This window comes from Polypterus senegalus, chromosome 1 (assembly GCF_016835505.1).
Source record: "Polypterus senegalus isolate Bchr_013 chromosome 1, ASM1683550v1, whole genome shotgun sequence".
NCBI classification, from domain to species: domain Eukaryota; kingdom Metazoa; phylum Chordata; class Cladistia; order Polypteriformes; family Polypteridae; genus Polypterus; species Polypterus senegalus.
Genome location: NC_053154.1, coordinates 175,283,847 through 175,304,728, shown reverse-complemented (window position 1 = coordinate 175,304,728; position 20,882 = coordinate 175,283,847). Strand labels below are relative to the sequence as shown.

The 20,882-nt window shown below is 39.8% G+C and overlaps 1 protein-coding gene across 2 annotated transcripts in view; it reads right to left on the bottom strand.

The window, feature by feature from the left end:
• Positions 1-20,882, bottom strand: part of LOC120535490 (ephrin-A3-like) — a 300,708-nt gene that overhangs the window by 232,755 nt on the left and 47,071 nt on the right. The gene's annotated exons all lie outside the window — the stretch shown is intronic.

The window sequence follows — 20,882 nt, the reverse complement described above, 5'->3', positions numbered from 1 at the left end:
TATATGATGGGGTATTCAACACCATCGACACTTTGGCTCAACACGGCCCCGAGGCCTGTGTCCAAAGCGTCCGTCTGGAGAATGAACAGGAGAGAAAAATTAGGAGCTATTAATACAGGTGCTAAAGTAAGAGCCTGTTTTAAGTCACAGAATGCAGCTTCCGTCTTGTCTGTCCATACCACATTGTTAGGAGCGCTTCGTCAAATCAGTCAAGGGCGCCGCTGTCTCAGAAAACCGAGGTACAAACCAGCAGTAGTACCCAGCTAATCCGAGAAATGCTTGGACTTGCTGCTTGGTTCGCGGATGGGACCAGTTCAAAATGGCATCTATCTTTGAACACTATGGCTTCATGGTGCCCCGACCCACCAGGTAGCCCAAATATTTAGCTTCTTTCAGTCCAAAGAAACATTTCTTTGGATTGATTGGGAGCCCAGCTTCTCCTAGTGTCCGCAACACCGCTCTGACCCGCTTTATGTGCTCCTTCCATGTGCTGGAATAGATGACGACGTCATCCAGATAGGTAGCACTATACGCATTATGGGGACGGAGCACTTTGTCCACCAGACACAGGAAAGTCACAGGAGCCCTGTGTAACACGAATGGAAGGACACAATACTGCCAGTGTCCGCTTGGGGTGCTAAACGTGGTATTCACCTTTGTGGAATCCATTAAAGGAATCTGCCAGTACCCCTTCATCATATCAAGTGTGGTCAAGAAACTTGCTTGGCCCAGCCTTTCAAGAAGGTTGTCCACGCGAGGCATGGGATAAGCATCAAATTGCGAGACTTGGTTAAGCCGACAGAAGTCATTGCAAAACCTCCAACTGCCATCAGGTTTACTAACCAAGACGATTGTACTGGACCGGGGACTAAAACTTTCCTCTATCATTCGTAGTTCCAGCATTCGCTTGATTTTCATCTTCACTTCTACTTTCTTTGCCTCTGGGAGTCTATAGGGGCACTCCCGGTTGATAACCCCAGGCTCTGTCAATATGTCATGCGCAATCAGAGAGGTTCTTCCGTGTTTCTCACTCACCACTTCTGGAACAGACAGGATAGCTGACTCCAGCTCCCGTCTCTATCTGAAAGTTAATTCCTTGCCGAAACTGAGGGTGTCTATTAGAGCAAAGAATGAGCGTGGCTGAGGGGAGGAGGGATTGGGATCCCTGTCCTTCCTCAGCTTCAGCAAGTTTACATGATAAATTCACTCACTTGGTTGACGATTGGGTTGTTTCATCAAATAGTCAACCAGCCCTTTCCTCTACTTAATTTCATAAGGGCCTTGCCAATGAGTGAGTAATTTGGAATGGGAGGTGGGAACCAACACCATGACACGATATCCCGGATGGAATTCTCGGAGCATCGTGCCACATTCATAATAATGGGCCTATGCTGCTTGCACTTTTCCATATGACTTTTTAAAATTGGCCAAATTTTTCCAAAACTATCACGTAATTGTGTGATATATTCCAATATATTTGTAGAGGGAAGAGCCTTTCCTTCCCAGCCTTCTTTCAAAATATCTAATATACCCCAAGGTTTTTGACCGTATAACAATTCAAAAGGGTGAGAACCCCGTAGAGGCTTGTGGGACTTCCCGGTATGCAAATAGAATGAGAGGGAGGAGTTGATTCCAATTCCTTCCATCCCCACTGACCACCTTGTGAAGCAAATGCTTGACGGTCTGGTTAAACCTCTTTACTAGACCGTTGGCTTGAGGATGATATACCGTGGTCTTTAAGTGCTTTATTTTCAGTAACTTGGCCATTTCCCTGAACACTTCCGAGGTAAAAGGCGTCCCTTGGTCTGTTAGGAGATCTTTAGGGATGGCGAGTCACGCAAAGACCCCTACAAGTTCCCGCGCAATTGCTTTAGATGCAGCTGAGCACAAAGGAACAGCTTCCGGGTATCAGGTCGCATAATCCACGAGGACTAATATATATTTGTGTTCTCGGGCTGAGGGCTGTAAGGGTCCTACTATATCGACCCCTATTCTTTCAAAGGGAATTTGCCATAGTTGACACTCCGGACATGAAGTGCAAAAACGGCGAACCTCCTCGTTAATTCCCGGCCAATAAAATCTGAGCTTGACCTGCTCTAAGGTTTTTCCGGTGCCTAAATGGCCTCCAAGGAGGTGAGAATGTGCCAATTCACAAACCTGTCGCTGGAAGGTTCGTGGAATTAACAACAATATCTGGACCTCCCCCTCATGCTCGGCAACCCGATATAATAAGTAATTCTCTATTACGGAGTGAGGTTGTTGTGGCATGGACTGATGCGTGCGTTGGCCATTAACGAGAACAACTACATTTTTTGCAAATTTAAGGGAGTCATCATTCTATTGCTCCATTTTAAAAGAAGCCGGCGTTTCTTTAAATTGAAAATGAATTTGGGAGAGAGGATCCAGGTTGACCTCAAGGGGCGGAGACTCGTCCCGAACTGTCAAGGCGTGTGTGGATGACGTTTCCACCTGCGACGGTCCCAGAGTCACTCTGTCCTCCTCACGGGCTTCTGAACCTCTCTCTGCTGGCTGAGTACATGGCGTGCAGACAGCTTAAGATGAATCATGTTCATCTATAACTTCACCCAAGTGTGGTTCAGGAGTAGCCTGTAGCTCGCCGCATTTATTATTAGACCAGTCCAGCCCCAGAATTCCTGGAAAAGGTGGATCGGGAAGGACCACTATGGGGAATTTTTTTAGCAATCCTCCTTGAGAAATGAAAACTAGAGCGGATTTATAGGTACGGACTTCTCTGTGAATACATTTAATACTGGTCTTTACTTTCATCCATTGTCGCGGAAAGACATATCGGCAATCAACAATGGAAATGTTGCTGCCGGAGTCAAACAATGCGTTGAGTTTATAACCATTTACGACTACTTGTCCCATATGGGAAACCATCAGGGGATTAGCAAGGGCACACAAACCACACTCCGTCCTCCGCCTGCATTCCGCCTTGCTCCCGGATAGGTTATCCACCAAGTGGCCCAGAGACTTCGGAACAGGCTCTGGTTTATGTGGAAGAGACCTACTGTAGGGTTTACGATGTAATCTCTAGGGAATCCACAGAGGACCGTTCTGCTCTCCCAGATTTCGAGGCTGATTTAGGTTTTTCTATGAGCCGAACCAGCTCTTCCATTGAATGGAATTCTCCCCAGACCAGCTGGGTAATGTGATGGGGAAGCCCTTGTAAAAAAAATAAAGCAGGCTGTTTGCTGCACTATGTGGAAGGGGGTTAATTGAAACAGCCTTAGCCATAATGACACCTGTTCCCAGAGTGCCATAGCTTGCTCCTGAACTGATCCCTTAGGATCAAATTTCCAAGCCTTTATTCTCCCTGCCTGCTAGTCTGGGGCTAACCCACCTTTAGCTGGGTCCTTGGTCCCAATGGGCGGCACAGCTCTCTTGTCCGAGAGAACATAATAAACCCTTTAGTTTCATCCCCAGAAACCAGCCTACGTCTGTATATCTCCTCTACACTCTCCTTCTGGTAAGATACTAGCCTGGGGTTGCACTTATGGAGCGAACCCTGTACCGAGCCTTTCCTGACCACCGGACGAACTCCCCACCCAGAAACTTGGCCAGATACTTTCCTACCTGGCTAGTTATAAATAAATAAATCCAGTTATGTACACATATTAATCCCTTGGGGAAATTGTCTTTTTGCCTGTGGGTCAGAGCACAGGGTCGGCCATTGTATAGTGCCCCAGGAGTAATTTTCAGGTTAAGGGCCTTGCTCAAGAGCCTGTCAGAGCAGGGTCCCTTCTGGCAGTAACAGGATTTCAACCGGCAACCTTCCAGATACCAGCACAGATTCTTAGCCTCACAGCCAGAACTCTATAAGATAGAGTATAAGATATATATATATATACAGTATATATATATGATATACACACACATGGGGGAAGCTATTGGGAGGTGAATCTGCTTCTCCAGGTTGATTCCGCTTGACCCGAAAGTGCTTCCTTGAGGCAACTTGCCCTGAAAGTACTCACTGGTTGGAAACCGCATATTCGCCTCCCCACAGCTCCCGCTGGTGCCAGCCACATAAAAAAAAACAGGGCAGCCAAATAGAATCACAATTCCCATGCTGCCCTGTGGGTGTCTAGACAGCGGCTCACCAAGAGGGATGATGCTATCCAGTGTATGTGGGAAACAACATAAATATGGAAGCCATCTCAAATGGTCCACCCTTTCTTCTGGCCTCCAGACCAGGTAAGAGTTCTCCATTTCTTGCTACTGGGATGCCAGTCCTAGTGTACCCACTGTGTCAGCTGTTCTCCATGCCCATATTAGAGTGGAAGTCCTGTAAGTAGCAATGACAACACCTCTGGGGGTCTCTGGGAATCCTGCCTCTTCTGTCAACAGATCCATATTGACAGTGTTCAGTTACAGACCCAGGTAATATAATATCTAGCTAAAACACAAACCCTAAAATACTCTTTATGTAGGTGGTATGTATCAAAGTAACATCCACATGAATCCAAGGACTCAAATTTTCCCAGCAGAACATTCCTCGGAGCATCACCCTTTCTCTGGCTTGTCTTCTTCCCATAGGGCATGTTGAGCAACATCTCTTCCCCAGATAAATGACACACATACACACCTGGCTGCCTACATGATCTAGAAATTAATGTGACTCATCAGACCAGGCCACCTTTTTCTCTTATTCCATGATCCTGTTCTGATGCTTACATGCCCATTGTAGTCACTTTCAGTGATGGACAGGGGTCAGCATGGATACCCTGACTGGTCTGCTGCTTCTCAGCCCCATTCGCAACAAGCTGTTATACACTTTGTTGCCTAACACCTTTCTTTCCTGGCCAGCATTAAGTTTTTCAGCAATTTGTACTACAGTAGCTCTTCTGTGGGATTGGATCAGACAGGCTAGCCTTCGCGCCCCACTCACATCAGTGAGCCTTGGACAACCCATGAACCTGTCACCGGTTCACTGGTTGTCCTTCCTTGGGCAACTTTTGGTAGGTACTAACCACTGCATACTGGGAACATCCCACAAGACCTGCCATTTTGGAGATACCCTGATCCAGTCATCTAGCCAACACAAGTGGACCTATGTCAAAGTTGCTCAGATCATTATGTTTACAAAACTTTTCCTGCTTCCAGCACATCACCTTCAAGAACTGACTGTTCACTTGCTTGTAACAAGATAATCAATGTTATCCTATTCACCTGTCAGTAATTTTAATGTTGTGGCTGATCGATGTATATAAAAATGTCTTTCCACCTGTCACACGATTACTTGCAAATTAACAGGGATAGAAGGTTGATCTTAGTCTTAATCGAAAGTTTATGACCTGATTTGTTCTGGAAATTCAAAACATTTTAGGTGGCAGCAGCATGATGGGCACTTTACTGGTGTGCAGAAAAGTTTATTGTAATAAAAGCATTGGCCCTACAGGCCCATATTTTGAGACTCCCCAAGAACACAGTACATACATGTTCGGAATTCATAAACAAGTGTAAGTTCTTACATTTGTAAACAATGGGCACAGAGTTTACAATTGTCTATTTCCAGCCTTACGTAAAATAATTTACCAGTAGATACTTAGAACATCCAAATTTCCTAAACTTACTATTAAATTAGTCCCTGCAGGCAACTGGGGTTTAATAAAACAGGTTAAAGATATCTGGACAAAAAATAAATGCAGTTCACATTTTTAGTGATGAATCCAGTTGGTACATTCAACAGAAAAAAACAATATTTCATTTACCTGGAACGGATTCATACGAATGTTATAGATAGCTGGGTTTTGACACCTGCCAGGTTATGTACATATGATTTATCAGATAGGCCTCTATAGGTAAGGCCTTTTTAATACAGTCAGTGTGTGAGCCTGCTGGACATTAATTTATGCTGGATTACACACACATGATTTATATGGTTGACCTTTTCAGACAGCTGGGCATTATTACAGCTTGATTTATTAGACTAGCCATTATAGTCAGCTGGGTCTTACAACACTCCATTTTGGGCCCTATGGACATCTGGACAATAAATGCATACATGTCATTTTTCAGCTGGCCTCCATAGGTTACTGGTAGAGAAAATCTTGGCCAGTGTCATATTCATAAAATGCAGCAAACTGATTTCTGCAAAAAATTTATAATTCATTGAACTGGACTACACACACAAGGTGTTCCAGACTTGTCTCTTCAGTCTGGTGCTTTTAACCTTTTATTTCATACTGTTGGCATTTGGGCATTCAGGCGTCACACATATATTTGTCTGTACTATATATATAACTGAATTGATTATCACTACAGACTTTCAGAAAAAAAAAATATAATTCCATGTCTTCACATCCCAGGTGTGTTCTTCTTTTGCATAAGCTAGTGGAATACATTCTAGCTGCCCATGACCTAATATTTGACTAAGCAAATTCAGAAAACGGACAGAGTGAATTTGGATTTAGTAACTTGCTTAATGCAGTGAGTCAGACTCTGGAATCAAATCTACAGACATGATTTTTGTTAGGTTATATGTATCTAGAAGCCATGAGTTATCTGACTTCTCAAGGTAAATTCACATCCTGCTGATACACCCTCAAATCACCTTGGACCCACAGATATTTTATCATTCTAAGGCCAGTCCTTTAATAAGGAAATGGGGTCTCCAACATGTTTTGGGCACATTGGTGAGGTTGTACAATTCAATGCATCACAGAAATTACAGGCTGGAAAGGTAAAATAGGGCAAAGAAGTAGTCACCCACGCTAACCATTGGTGGTCTTTATTCTGAGACATTTATAGTTAACATTAATGTTCATTTTCTGGATTTTTTCATATATGTTGTTAATTCTTGGTCAATCAAACAAAAACAAAACAGATTACTGTTCCATTCATGTTTAAGGTCACAGTGTCCCAAAGCCTATAGGAGCAACATATGTGCAACCCTGGACAATGCAAAAAGAAACAGATAATTGATTAAAAAACTGGTGCGCTTAAAGCACCAACACTCTCCCTTTAATATCTTTAAACTGTACTAAACATTGAAATTTCCAGTGGTCTCTAAATATTAGCCAACAAAATAATTCAGGAGCAACAGCAAACAGCACCACAGCCATATTACCATGAACTGTTAACTTCACTTAAGAAAAGAAGAAAAAAAACTTCAATCAGAATTTGCTATTGCCAGCACAATTTGACATTTACAGATGTGAAGTGTTGTTTCTATGCCAGGAGATAAAGCTTCACAGGAAGTAGAGGGTCACTTTTTTCCTCTTTTGCGATTGTTAATTTACGCTAACATTGTCAGTTTTATCTATTTGCAGCACACACGTGCTTATTTTGAAGTGTGTCAAGCATTAACATATCAGCTATACTGTGAAATAGTTAGCTCTGATAACTTAACAATCCTCCACGCTGATTTTATTTTGATAAAGAATAGAAACAATATCAGGCTGATATCAAAAACCATGAGGCACTCCATTGCCTAAGCCCCATTCTGCAGCTCGTCTCCCAGAAATTATGATGTTAACTTTTCAAAAACAATCAACCTTTATTCTCTCAACTGTCTCTCTGTCTCTCTCTCTGATCTCTAGGTGGCGGAGGCAGTTGGCCATACAACCTGTATGCTGCTCTGGGTGGTGCAGGATTTCAGACTCCCTTCAAGATGCTTTTCCATGCTTTACAGTTCATAGTGATGGTCCTGGTCTGGTTCAGGTCAAGTCATTGGATCTTCATATCTTCCTCCACTTGTTTGGTCCACACTTTCTTCAGCACAATCTGTTGTATCCTCCACTGGGTGGGTCGACGTTTCCAGATGAGTCTATATGATAGCCTATTTGTGCTGATTCTGCACATGTGGCTGAACCACCTCAGCCTTCATGTGCTGGATTTGTTCATCGATGGTTGGTTGCTGTTGACATCTTGTCCAAATATTTTAGTTGGTGATGTGATCGTGAAGTGAGACTCCCAGGATTTGTTGCATACATCACATTTGGATTACCTTGAGTTTGTTCAGATCCAGTTTGAGAAAGGTTCATGTTTTTGATCCATAGAGGAGTATTGGCAAGATCCATATCCGGAAGAGGCAAAGTTTGGTCTTCATGGAGATAATGGTTCTCTTCCACAGGCACCATTTCAGGGAAGCAAAGTTCTGCTGTAGATCTCTGCTGTGGATGCCACTATCTTCTCCTTGACCAGCAGCTATAGTTATTTGAAGTTCTGCACCTGCTCAATCTGGACATCCTCGAGGTGGACAATGGCCTGCAATCTCTCCGTTGTCAGCACCTTGGTCTTCTCTGTATTATGCACCTTTATTAGATCCAGGATCTACCAGAAATAATTCTTTAAGAAAATGGTTCTTATATTCAGTCAGATAGGGAAATACTTTAGTTGCAGGTTCTTCATCTGTTCTGCTTTTATAGATTTATGTGTTGAAGAAATATGTTGCTGTTTTCTCAGTTTCCATCTCTATTCCATATATCCAAAACTTTTTGCCTCCAGAAACAGTTTTGCATTTTATAGTTGGTATGGCACATAGGCACAATGGTTAGTACTACTCACTCACAGCTCCTGAGACATCAAAGATTTGGGGATTCTTGGACTTTTCATACTCTTTCATTCCTCCAGATATGTTTGTTTTTCTACAATATTCCAAAGATAAATACGATTTTTGTTAGGTTATACTGTTGTAGCATTAAGATGTCATGAATTTTCTGACATTTCCAGGTGAATTCATATCCTGCTCTATTCTACATCTATTGCTGGTTCACAACTTTTGCCTAGTGCAGTCAGGATTATCACCAGATTGCTATGACCTTGCACTAGAAAAGCAGGTATGAAAATGAATACATCAATGTTTGTTAGCTAGGAAAATCCCGCTTTAATCTTAATTTTTGTTCCCTTATTCCCAGTTGAAGTACAAAAGGCAGCACAGTGGTCAGCAATGCCTTTAATTTCCTATGGGTCTTGGTTTTATTATTTGCTCATCCACTGTCTGTGGTACATCTGCAAATCATCTGATTGTTTTTGGTTTTTTTTTTGTAATCTAGTCTCCTCACACTTCTCAAAGTTAACTAGCAACTCCACCTGCCTGTAATAGAAAATGTGACTATGGAATATTTGTGGGTTTCTTTTCAAATCAATTAGTTATTTAAGAAGTTGCTGCTAATGGAAATGACATCTAAAAATAGCTTCTACTCATTCCTAAACTGTCTTGTGTAATTTTTGTTAATTCTCTCTTCCTAGAAACAATTAAGGGTTCAAACCCTAAATAAAAGGTAAATTATAAAGAAAAACAAGAAGATGCTCCAATGTATAAAGAGCAACAACAAAATATATATTCATTTCTGTTTTTTCTTTTTAAATGCATTTACACTTATGAGCCCATCATACTATGCAGCAATTACTAGTGTGAAAAAATGAGAGCATCATAAACATAACACATGCTGAAAAGTAAAAAGAGATATATAACATATTCAAAAGTATGCACGCAAACATATTGTATACACACACACACATATATATATACTGTATATACGTAAAACTCCATAGACAAATCACTTTAACTTGGTTCTCTGAGTGTACAAAATGCATGATATATCCAGATATGTATTATGTATGTGAGCATTTTTAAGGTGCCTTGGAAGTGTTCACTTTTAAAAGTTGTTTTATAAAATAAAGGTTTCTTTTTTTAAAGCATTATGTATATGTGTAATGTACTGTGCCTGCATGGATTTTCTCCCTAGGTATTTCAAGTTTCTTTCTACATCCCAAAGATGTACTTGCTAGGCTAAATGCCAAGTTTCAATTAGCCTGTTATGAGTGATTATAGATAGCTATGGAAATGGGCCCAACAGTGAGCTGGATTCAGGGTTTGATTGTACCTTGTGACATTTCTGCCAGTATAGATGGTGGTTTATGACAATCTTAAACTGGGTTAGCAGGTTAGGAATGTGAATCAGTATAGTCTATCTATTTACTGTTTCTATATACAGTACATTTATTTTGCAGTCTGTAGGCATGTCATCTTAATGCTGCTCAAAAAGTCAACATGGTACACTTCTTTATACAAATGAAGCAGCATAACGTGCTTAGGGTCATATGGTGAACCAATTGGGATTACACTGCCACCATCTTGAAAACTGTTGCTAAAGAACTTAATATCTAAACTTGAACCCATTTGCTGTAGCATCTGACTCACAATTTGTACAAAGATATATTCTTACAACTAACACATAAACAAGTGCAGTTGCTTGATAGTGGGTCATAAAGTGTGTTAGCAGTGGCTTTAACATGGCATCCTTATGCACTTAAGTTTAAGTATCTGGCCACTGGTCAAATAATTACAGAAACTAACCTTTCGGATCTGGAGTCATAACTCATCTTCAACCTGTGTTGCTTGTGTGGTGCAAAAAACAGAAGGCAGAAAGTTTGTAACTTAGCTTAGCTTTTCGTGACAAGTAAACTCACAGAGTAACACCTCAAGTAACACCTAAATGTTGTCTCACTGTGGAGGCATGAATAAGTTCTTGTATTGTTTTTATTGTTGAAGTTAACAGGAGCAAGGTTGAATTCCATTTCACCTCTCCTTATGTGAACTTGATCAAATTACCTGGAGCATGAAATTGACAAACCAAAGTCAAGATGCTCAAAGGACATGGCTCCTCTGGCTGACCAAGGCTACATCTGCATTCCAGTCAACTCGAGAATGACAGCAGAGAAACTTCTCACTTTGTCATGGTCAGTCAGCAGTTTTAATGCAATAAGTAATGTGAAGCAAAATTAACATTAGAATTGCATGGTGGTGCAGAAGTTAGCTTACATTCTCAGGGGACAAGGTTTAAATTCCAGCCCAGTCACTTTCGGCATTGATTTTGCATGTTCTTCTCATGTGTGTGCAAGTTCTTCCATGTTTACTCTTGTTCTCCTTCCACATCTGAAAAACATACAGGCTTCTTCCACTGGCAGTACTATATTGACTTAGTGTGGGTGAAAGAGTGTTCCAGGCAATCTAGTGGTACCCCCTTCCAGAGGTGCTTCTTCCTTGCATTTAATGCTGCTGGGACAAGCTTTTACTCCCTGTGACTCTGTAATGGAATGCATTTGTTTAAAATATGAGCGAATGGGTGAATAAAAGAACGCCTTGCAGAGGCACTCATCTTTGTCATGGGGTGTGAAAGGAAAAACCTCTGTTTCATGAATATACTTCTGGTTAACTGTCAACAAAAGCAAAATTGGTTTACAATAAACTGAGTAACCAAATACACCTTAGCATTGCTAAAACTCAACTATTACTTAGACCTAAGTGTACAAATTTGTACATTCCAAATATGCCTTGAATTTAAATAGTAATAATCTAATAATTAAATGCCTTTTGCTGTATTTTACATATTTAGCACACTGCATGTACTTGAGGAAGCCAGCCTGTATGCAATAACTATGGGATCATTAATGCATATGCTTGAGGAAAAAAAAACTGAGTGACTGACAGGATCAAGGTGCCTTTGTAAGATTATTTGTCATAAGGTCCCCTGCTAGGAAAGTTTGGGTACAGCTTGAAGGACAGAACATTTGAATTATAGCTCATCAAAGTTCAAAATTGAATAATATGTGGTCACCTAAGGAATTAACTCCTAATGTCCAAATATATATTCATTCTAGACTATGACAGCAAAGCCATTCTGTCAGAATCTTTTTTTAATGCTCACGGGAATATGAATATTTCTATATGTGCCACATACTCAGTTAGGACCATAAAACAAACACACACAAACTGTATAAGCAACACTCTCAGAGCTAAGTTTTTTTTCACAGGTTCTCTACAGTATGCCACTGCAAGACAAAACTTACACCAAAACAAACACCAAGTTGTTTGAAAGTCTTTTGGTACAACTACTATATATTATATCTAATCTCTAAAATTAAGGTTCAGCGGCATAATCACTTCTGCGTTCTGTTGACTTCAGGGCTATTGACAGTACCTACAATACAACAGAATGAAGCAGACAAGCTGCTAGGTGGTATCAAGTAAGTGTAAAAGACTGGTGTAGAAAATCATGGTAAAACTAAGGTTTACAATTAGAAAAGATTGTTGTATACTCTATACTATTTTTGAATTATAATGAGACACATCACAGTGAGTGCAGCAAACATAAGTGATAATTAAGAATTTTCATCCATTTTCAACCCCACTTAATGAAATTCTCTGGTTCGTGGTGAGCAGTACTGAGGTCAAAGTAGAAACCAACCAGTCCATCACAGTGCACTCAAAAAACACAACTTATGCATTCTTACCCATACATCACAAATAATGTGGCAAAAAAATCCTCAAATGAACATGGGGTGAATGTGAAAACTCCAGACTGACAGAGGACAGTCTGTGATTCAAACCAATTCTATTGAAGCGCTCGAGTCAGCAGCACTAACCACTGCTTTTCCATGTTGCCCAAATTCAGAATTTGAATTTTAGTGTATAATAATTTGTTCTAACCCAGTTGTTAAAGAATGTGTGCTGTGTTTAAATAACACATTGTGTTTGTATTTTATTGTATATTATACTCTGTTTTATTTATTGGGATGAATTTGCAAATTTCCAGGAAGGGAAATAATTTCAGGTCACAGGGGCTGTAAGTCAACAATGGTAGCCAATGTTTAACCCATCATACTAACAATTTTTTTGGTACCGAGGTTGTGCCACTCTCAGATGCTGTGTTGCTTCTCTTCTTTCTCTTCCTATTTACAGTACACAGCCCACAACCTGGACTCACACTGTTAAATGTACTTCTAAAAACCACTGAAACTTCACCATGCCTATTTATACATGCTGTTTGCTCAGAAGCATTAATGATATTTTTATGCTACGTCGACTTAACCAATTTCATTGAGAAATCTAATTATCACACAAATTAAACAATTTCATTAACTTTAATTAAAACATATTTTCTTCTTCATGAACTTAGTTTATTACAAAAAAAATCTACTTGAAAACATTTCTTATAGCATATATTTAGAATTTAGAGTATAAAAGGGTTTTTTTTTACATTTTGGTAGAAAAATATGTATTCAAGAAGAATGGAATAAATCTTTCATTTAATTAGGGTTGTAGTGTGAAGTTAAACAACCCTGTCTAATAAACAAAATGTATAAGCAGGAAAAGAAACTTTATTAATTACTGTTTCTGCTAATTATCTAACAATAGACAATCATTACCAAATCAGTAGAGTACTGTTTAATGTTTTTAGCTTATGCACCAGCCTTTTTATCTGATTCTATGAAGGTGTAATGCATCTGCTCTTTAGTTAAAAAAAAAGTCATCCCAGTGTCTGGATGAATATTTACAGTAGGGAGCAGTATTTTCATTCAAACAGCTCTTATACAGGTTTTAAATTTTCCTGATATTTTATTTTATTTCATTTGTAACTAATAATGTAATTTTCAGTTTTAACACAAGTAGGGAAGCAGTTGAGATTTCTGGAGTCCATTTGAGTGACTAGTTTCAGTTGTAACATTGTTCTGTCCTGTCTGAATCAATTGGGCAGGTGGTCATATTGAAACTCACTGATCCCTGGGAAGACTGAAATGAGGGGGCTAACTACAGGAAAAGAGCCAAGTACAACGAACAAAGGAGGGAAAGCTTACTGTGAGCCACCAGAGGTGGTCTGCAGGACAGTCTCAGTAGAATCTACAGTTTACTGGGTGGGCAGAAGATAACTAAGAGAAGGATCACTAAGAGCATATAAGAGATGGCAAAGCAGTCCTTTGGATTGCTATGGATTAGGTGGTGTTAGCCATGGAGTGTGACATCCACTAGTGCACAGACTATAGCCTGATCAGCCAGGGTCACTTGGGTGAGTGTGTTTGATGTTGAAAAGCACTAAATACCCAGTGTCCCTGGGTTACTGAAGATGCATAGTTCAAATAATTAGTCAATTTGGTTAATTGCTTTTTAGATTCTAACGTCTTGCTCTTTTCTATCATGTACAGTATGACCGATGTACTAACAATAGTCACATGGGATTCTGTCATTTCATAATAGGCTCTTTCTTCCTACAGCACTAAGCTGGATAAAAAAAATGAAAATATGGTAAAAGGTGGATGAATGCAAAATATTTCAGTCCAAAATACTCCAAAGAGAAAATTTTGAAAATACCAAGAAGGTGTTAGAAAGAGGTGTATGTTCTACTAAGACAGCACTAGGAATGGTCAGTACTTGCCTTAAGGTTTACCAAACAATACATTTTCACTCCACTGTTTCTACTCCTTTTATTGATGGGATATACTGTTCTTTTCCCCATTTTCATCAAAGGATCATGTTATTTCCAAGTATTTTTATCTTCTGCTGTACACTGACCTAACAAATATAACATATGCATGCTATAATCTCATAGTTCAGTCCTTGCATGTCTTGATGGACTCTCAATTAGCTGATCATTTTATATGTCAAGTTAAGCTTCTACAGTATTTTTACATTTTTTTCCATTCATCACAGTAAGCACAGCACATTTTTTGGCAGTTGAGCTGCCTGTAAAATAACACTTACAGGCAAAATGGATTGCAGTTAAAATTTCTTATGCATAAAGCAGTTTATCCCATTTTCAATAAAAGGCACTATAAAATTCTGAATACTCAATAGCAGCAAAGACAGTTAGATTCAAGCTAAAGCTCAATAATCATTTAAATTGATGTTTTCCTGGTAACTTTAAATAGCTTGACTACTATATCATGACTGTTTAACACTCTTCTGATCAAAATTTGAAAATGCAAAATTTGGGATTCCTGAAAATGATCTTTAAATATTTATATTTATTTAACATTTGCAATACTAACCCAGCCACATGGGATGCACAAACCAGTGTGTTTCTTTGTGCCAGCCCCAAGCCCACATAAATGGGGAGGGTTATGTCAGGAAGGGCATCCGGTGTATGCTTTTGCCATATCAATATGCGGACAACAATACAAATTTCAATACAGGATCGGTCAAGCCCCGGGTTAACAACGACCACCATCAGTACTGTTAGTCAACAGTGAGCTGCCAGAAATTGGGCTACTGTTGGACAAAGAAGAAGAAGAAGAAGAGGGGGGAGACGTGTCCAGAGGCAGGAGGAGAGGAAGAAGGTAAAGAGAGTGGAACAGAGGGTAGGAACTTTGAATGTTGGAAGTATGACTGGTAAGGGGAGAGAGTTAGCAGATATGATGGAGAGAAGGAAGGTTGATATATTGTGCGTGCAAGAGACAAAATAGAAGGGGAGTAAGGCCAGGTGGATCGGAGGTGGATTCAAATTGTTCTACCATAGTGTGGATGGGAGGAGAAATGGGGTAAGGTTATTCTGAAGGAACAGCATGTCAAGAGTGTTTTGGAGGTGGAGGTGAAAAGAGTGTCAGACAGAGTAATGATTATGAAGCTGGAAATTGGAGGTGTGATGATGAATGTTGTTAGTACATATGCCCCACAGGCTTGGTGTTCGTTAGATGAGCAAGAAGATTTTTGGAGTGAGTTGGATGAAGTGATGAACAGTGTACCCAAGGGACAGAAAGTTGTGATCGGAGCGGATTTCAATGGAAATGTTGGTGAAGGGAACAGAGGAGAGAAGCAGGTGATGGGTAGGTATGGTGTCAAGGAGAGGAATGAAGAAGGTCAGATGATAGTGGATTTTACCAAAAGAATGGACATAGCTGTGATGAATTCTTATTTTAAGAAGAGGGAGGAACATAGGGTGATGTACAAGAGTGGAGGAAGATGCACACAAGTATATTATATCCTATGCAGAAGAGTCAATCTGAAGGAGATTGCATTCAGGGTGGAGGTGGGATTACATTAGGGATCAGCTCTGAGTCCTTTCTTATTTGTAATGGTGATGGACAGGTTGACAGACGAGATTAGACAGGAGTCCCTGTAGACTATGATGTTTGCTGATGACATTGTGATCTGTAGGTTAAGGAGACCCTGGAGAGGTGTGGAATGGGTGGAGAAGAGTGTCAGGAGTAATTTGTGACAGACGGGTACCAGCAAGAGTAAAAGGGAAGGTCTACAGGACGGTAGTGAGACCAGTTATGTTATATGGGTTGGAGATGGTGGCACTGACCAGAAAGCAGGAGACAGAGCTGGAGGTAGCAGAGTTAAAGAAGCTAAGATTTGCATTGGGTGTGACGAGAATGGACAGGATTACAAATTAGTACATTAGAGGGTCAGCTCAGGTTGGACGGTTGGGAGAAAGGCGTGAATTCTCTGGTTTGGACATGTGCAGAGGAGAGATGGTGAGTATACTGGGAAAAGGATGTTAAGGCTAAAGCTGCCAGGAAAAAGGAAAAGAGGAAGGCCTAAGAGGAGGTTTATGAATGTGCTGAGAGACGACATGCAGTTATGCAGTTGGTGGGTGTAACAGAGCAAGATGCAGAGGACAAAAAGATATGGAAAAAGATGATCTGCTGTGGCAATCCCTAACAGGAGCAGCCAAATGAAGAAGAAGACTTTAGTATTTACAATACTTAATATATTTAGATCCTGGCATAGGGAGAGAAAAGTGTTATTATTCGTAAAGTAATTTTGGCTTAGCATCCAAGAATTTATGAAATGAAAACCAAAGTTTACCCTCTGCTAAATCGTTTCCATTGGATTGGTTGAGTAAATCATAGGCATTTAAAGAACAAAATCCTTTTTTGTTTTATAGTTTTAGTTTTGTGGTGGTGCAATGCAAACAAATTTAGATGCATAGTGTGCTACATGTTCAACACATGCATGTGTTCCTCATAAGGGTGGCATATGGTTCAAAACAATAAAGATACACTTACATAGACATATCTACACAACTTTGTTTTACATTTATATACATAAACTACAGTGTCATGGGTGCACAGAGGTAGGCATTGCAAAATCCATGATATGCGCTACAAACCATATGTTCAATACACACAGGATGACCAAAACGAGACCCAGAGATGCTGGATTTTCCTTTGAAAGCAAACACTGCTGAAGATAATAACAATAATAAATCAACACATTTTACACAGTCTCTTGAGCCACTAAGCTGTATATTAAGCAAAATAATAAAAGTGAACAATGGTACACAGTGATGTCAGGCTGCTGTGTATTGATTCTAAGCACATGAACTGTGCAAGGAAAACCCTTCCTATTATGATATGAGGAATCCATTTGACCCCAAAATGAATCATGTACTTGACTCTACAATTAGCAGTTAAGAGACTGAAGAGTCCAGTTAATTAAATATGTGAGCTTTGTATCTTATTATTATTTTGTTAATAAACTTCAGCTGCATTACAGTCTTCAGATATTACTTTATTAAAGTAAATTATTCCCATATAACACTAGAAAGCACAGTTGTACTGTTTAGTCTTGCTTGCCACACACTTTTTTTTTTTTGTAATCCAAACAACTATAAAATAAAACCAATGAAAGGATGAGAAGCTTAGAGGTTGGATACAAGTCACGGGAACAAAGTACATACATCACTAGCAGAAATGTAATAGTGTATAATTAGTCATTGGGCCAAAAAATAACTTGTGAAAATAAGATGCTTTCTCCAAATAACATAAGTTAACTTGCATGATAAATTACAGAGATAAGATGTGGAAAAAGAGATAATACTGTGTACACATAGCATTACGTGGTGTGACAGAAAATAACAAACTGTGCTTGAACTTGTGAAGTTACAGGATTAGATCTCAGGAGTGTTTGACCTTGACTGAGTCACCAACCTTCCCAGTATATCAAATGTGAGAAGAAAATGGCAACATAAATATGTATACCATTGTTATGTCCATGAAAAGTGTTTTGGGACATTGTTTAGGAACAAATGAATGAAAAGATTTAATTGTATTTTAATTTGATAGGTTGCGACCCTCAAATAATCAATATTCATCCATCCATCCATTATCCAACCCGCTATATCCTAACTACAGGGTCATGGGGGTCTTCTGGAGCCAATTCCAGCCAACACAGGGCGCAAGGCAGGAAACAAACCCAGGCAGGGCGCCAGCCCACTGCAGAAATAATCAATATTTTAGCACTATTTTCAACACAACTCTATATCCTACTTGTAACAATTAATATTTACTATATTTTAGCTTTTGTTGACAATGCTTCTAAAATACAAGTAATTGCAATTATTTAAATATGCAGCACAGGTAGGAAGTCTTTCATTAGTTTTAACATGATGTGACACTAGAGGGCGCTGTCACTCCTCAAACCCCACAGACAAATATCCAACACATCAGCTAAAAGCACCAGGAAATATTTAAATTATTTTCTTAAATATAGATTGTGCCACAAAGCACCACAACCACCACAACAAACAAATCAATAATCAGTAATACAATAAATTTCCTCCTCTCCTCCCAGCAGCTCTGTCACACTCCCTCCCAACTCCGGCTCTCTGCTGGGTCTCCACATGCTTCTCCTCTTCTGTTCACATGACTTGTTAGCACTTCCGTGTCAGATGGGGAATTACATTTTTCTTCAGCCCAGAAGTACTTTTGCTCTTCTGTCCCAGTGACTTGGGAGTACTTCCAGGCTATATGGGAAGGGAAGTAAAAATCCCCGCGTCTCCCTGCAGCATCACACGGTGGCACCCACGGTACCCAGCATGGTTGTGAAGCCAAACTCCATCTTCCATGGTGCCTTGCGGGAATCCAGGGCACCTCTAGGCTGCAGGGACGACACCATCTAGTGTCCTGGATGTGTCGGCCGGGATGAGTTCATCACAATGTAGACCCAAGCAGTTGTACATAACAGAGAAAACTATGGTATTCAGTGTGATTCTTGAGGAAAAACCAGAAATGGTTATAACAATTCAAATATTAGCAATAAATATTCATATCATATAATTTAAAAATAAATTAAAAAGAAAAACAAGTTTAAAAGAAGCCATAAAAAGCAATTAATCATAACCCCACACCACCCCCTACATCTACATACATTGGTTATGCATGTGAGCAAAATAACTTAAAAAAGAGAGGCCCATGTATCAAGAAAAACAGAATAAAGTTGAGTTTTTGTTACATTAGTACAAATGAGGATGACAGGAAAAACTAATTGACTTCTTATGCAATCTTTTAGGTAACTGGAGAGACACAGGATACTCTGAGTTAATATTTTCTTGATGCTTCATAGCTGTTTCAAAAAAACAAAAGCCAATAATATAGAAGCTAATCTACACACTTTTGAAATGACAGGTTAAACGGGATAAGTCCATGGCATTGTGATTAACTATTGTACAGTAAGTGATGGCTGGCAGCTCAACCTGGCCAGGACACCTATGAAATGGAAGGTTGGGGGTAAGTCAGCTTCTTTAAGGCACTGCCTACCCTAGAGCACTAGGTGGCAGATCCACTGGGTTGTAACAGTGCCCCAGATTTCCACAGGGCATCATGGGACTTGGAGTTCTTGTAGTTCTTTACCTCAGCCATGTTGGGTGCCCTATGACATGGGGTTTCCCCCTTACCTGGAAGTGTTTATAGACCATGTGGGTAAAAGACCAGACATACTTCCATGGTAGCCAACATAAAAGAATCTGCCTGTCTCACAGAGACAAGCCACAGTTGGAAGGAGGTGGACAAAGCTTGTGAGGCGGCGTGGAGAAGGCAGTAACCGAGAGAAGATGAAAAAAAAGATAAAGTGTTGTCCAATTGCGCTTGTGCATACTTGTGGCTGTTGTGGAAAATGCTTTGGGGAAGAGTTTCCCATCATAAAACACTTTCCCTTTTTCATTTACCTGTTGTGTTGGGTGTTTTGGGTAGCTGGAGCACCCCTTACTGTCCGCACTGTGTACATGCAAAAAGAAAATGATGATTTGGAACATTTGGAGTCTGGGCATTCTGGAAATTTTTCAGCTAAAAACAGAATGTTTATTTATTAACTAGCGACTGGGAGCCCGATCAAATCGGCCTACAAATTCTACATTTGTGAAATCCATACTTTCTCTGAAAAGAATTGTTTTTTTAAGTCTTTGAAATGATTTTGTTATCATAGTACTAATTTGTGCTTAAAATAGACCTTTTCAGCCGATGTAATGAAGAGCTTCTTGTTTAAAACGTGGCTGTGAAACTGATTTTTTACGGCAAACAAATTTTCAAAACAAACCCTATTTTACGACTGTAATCAGAGTCAGAGTAATAATTATGTTGGCGTGGTCATTTTAGATCTGTGATCAGCTAAAATTTAAACAATGACCGATTATTAATACCCAGCCGTCATTACTCAGTTTGCCAATAGATGTCCGAAGGACGGATGCCAAAACCGAACTGCCCAAAGATAAATTTCGACGTACCAAGCAAATGGCGATACGTTCTAAATTACTTACGGTTCCGGAGCTGTCAAAGGGTTTAAGTTAGTCGACGATGTTAGTCCTGGAAAGTACGCCCCACTAAACCAACGTTCCAAAAAGCAACCGAATTTACTGTTATCTGCTTGAACCAATACCGACTTATTATACTCGGCCGTCCAGCGGCGTCACTGAAGCATTCGAACATTCTTAGCCAATCATGCAATACTGCGTCTGGGTTTGCCATGTTATGTTCTAACTACAGAGTCCCATTGCATGGTTCTAACTTGTATTGAGTCGAGGTATTGACACGAACACCATACATACAGATAGTATTAAATTATATATAAGGATTTACAAACAAGGAAATATAAACTATGTGACTCTTGAAAATATAACATGGGAAAGAAAGAAAACTATTTTAATGTAAATATCTATTAATATGTAGAGTTTGAAGATGAGGACTGACAGGGGATAAGATTGTAATCTGTCCATGTAGATTAATATGCTCCATCATTTTGGTGTTTCTTCACTCACTACAAGATACAAAAAATCTTAACCTCTACACAGGCTCTATAAAAACACCGTCACAAGTCTGAAGAGTTAATCTTTCCCTGTTTCATCGTACTATGATGGGGC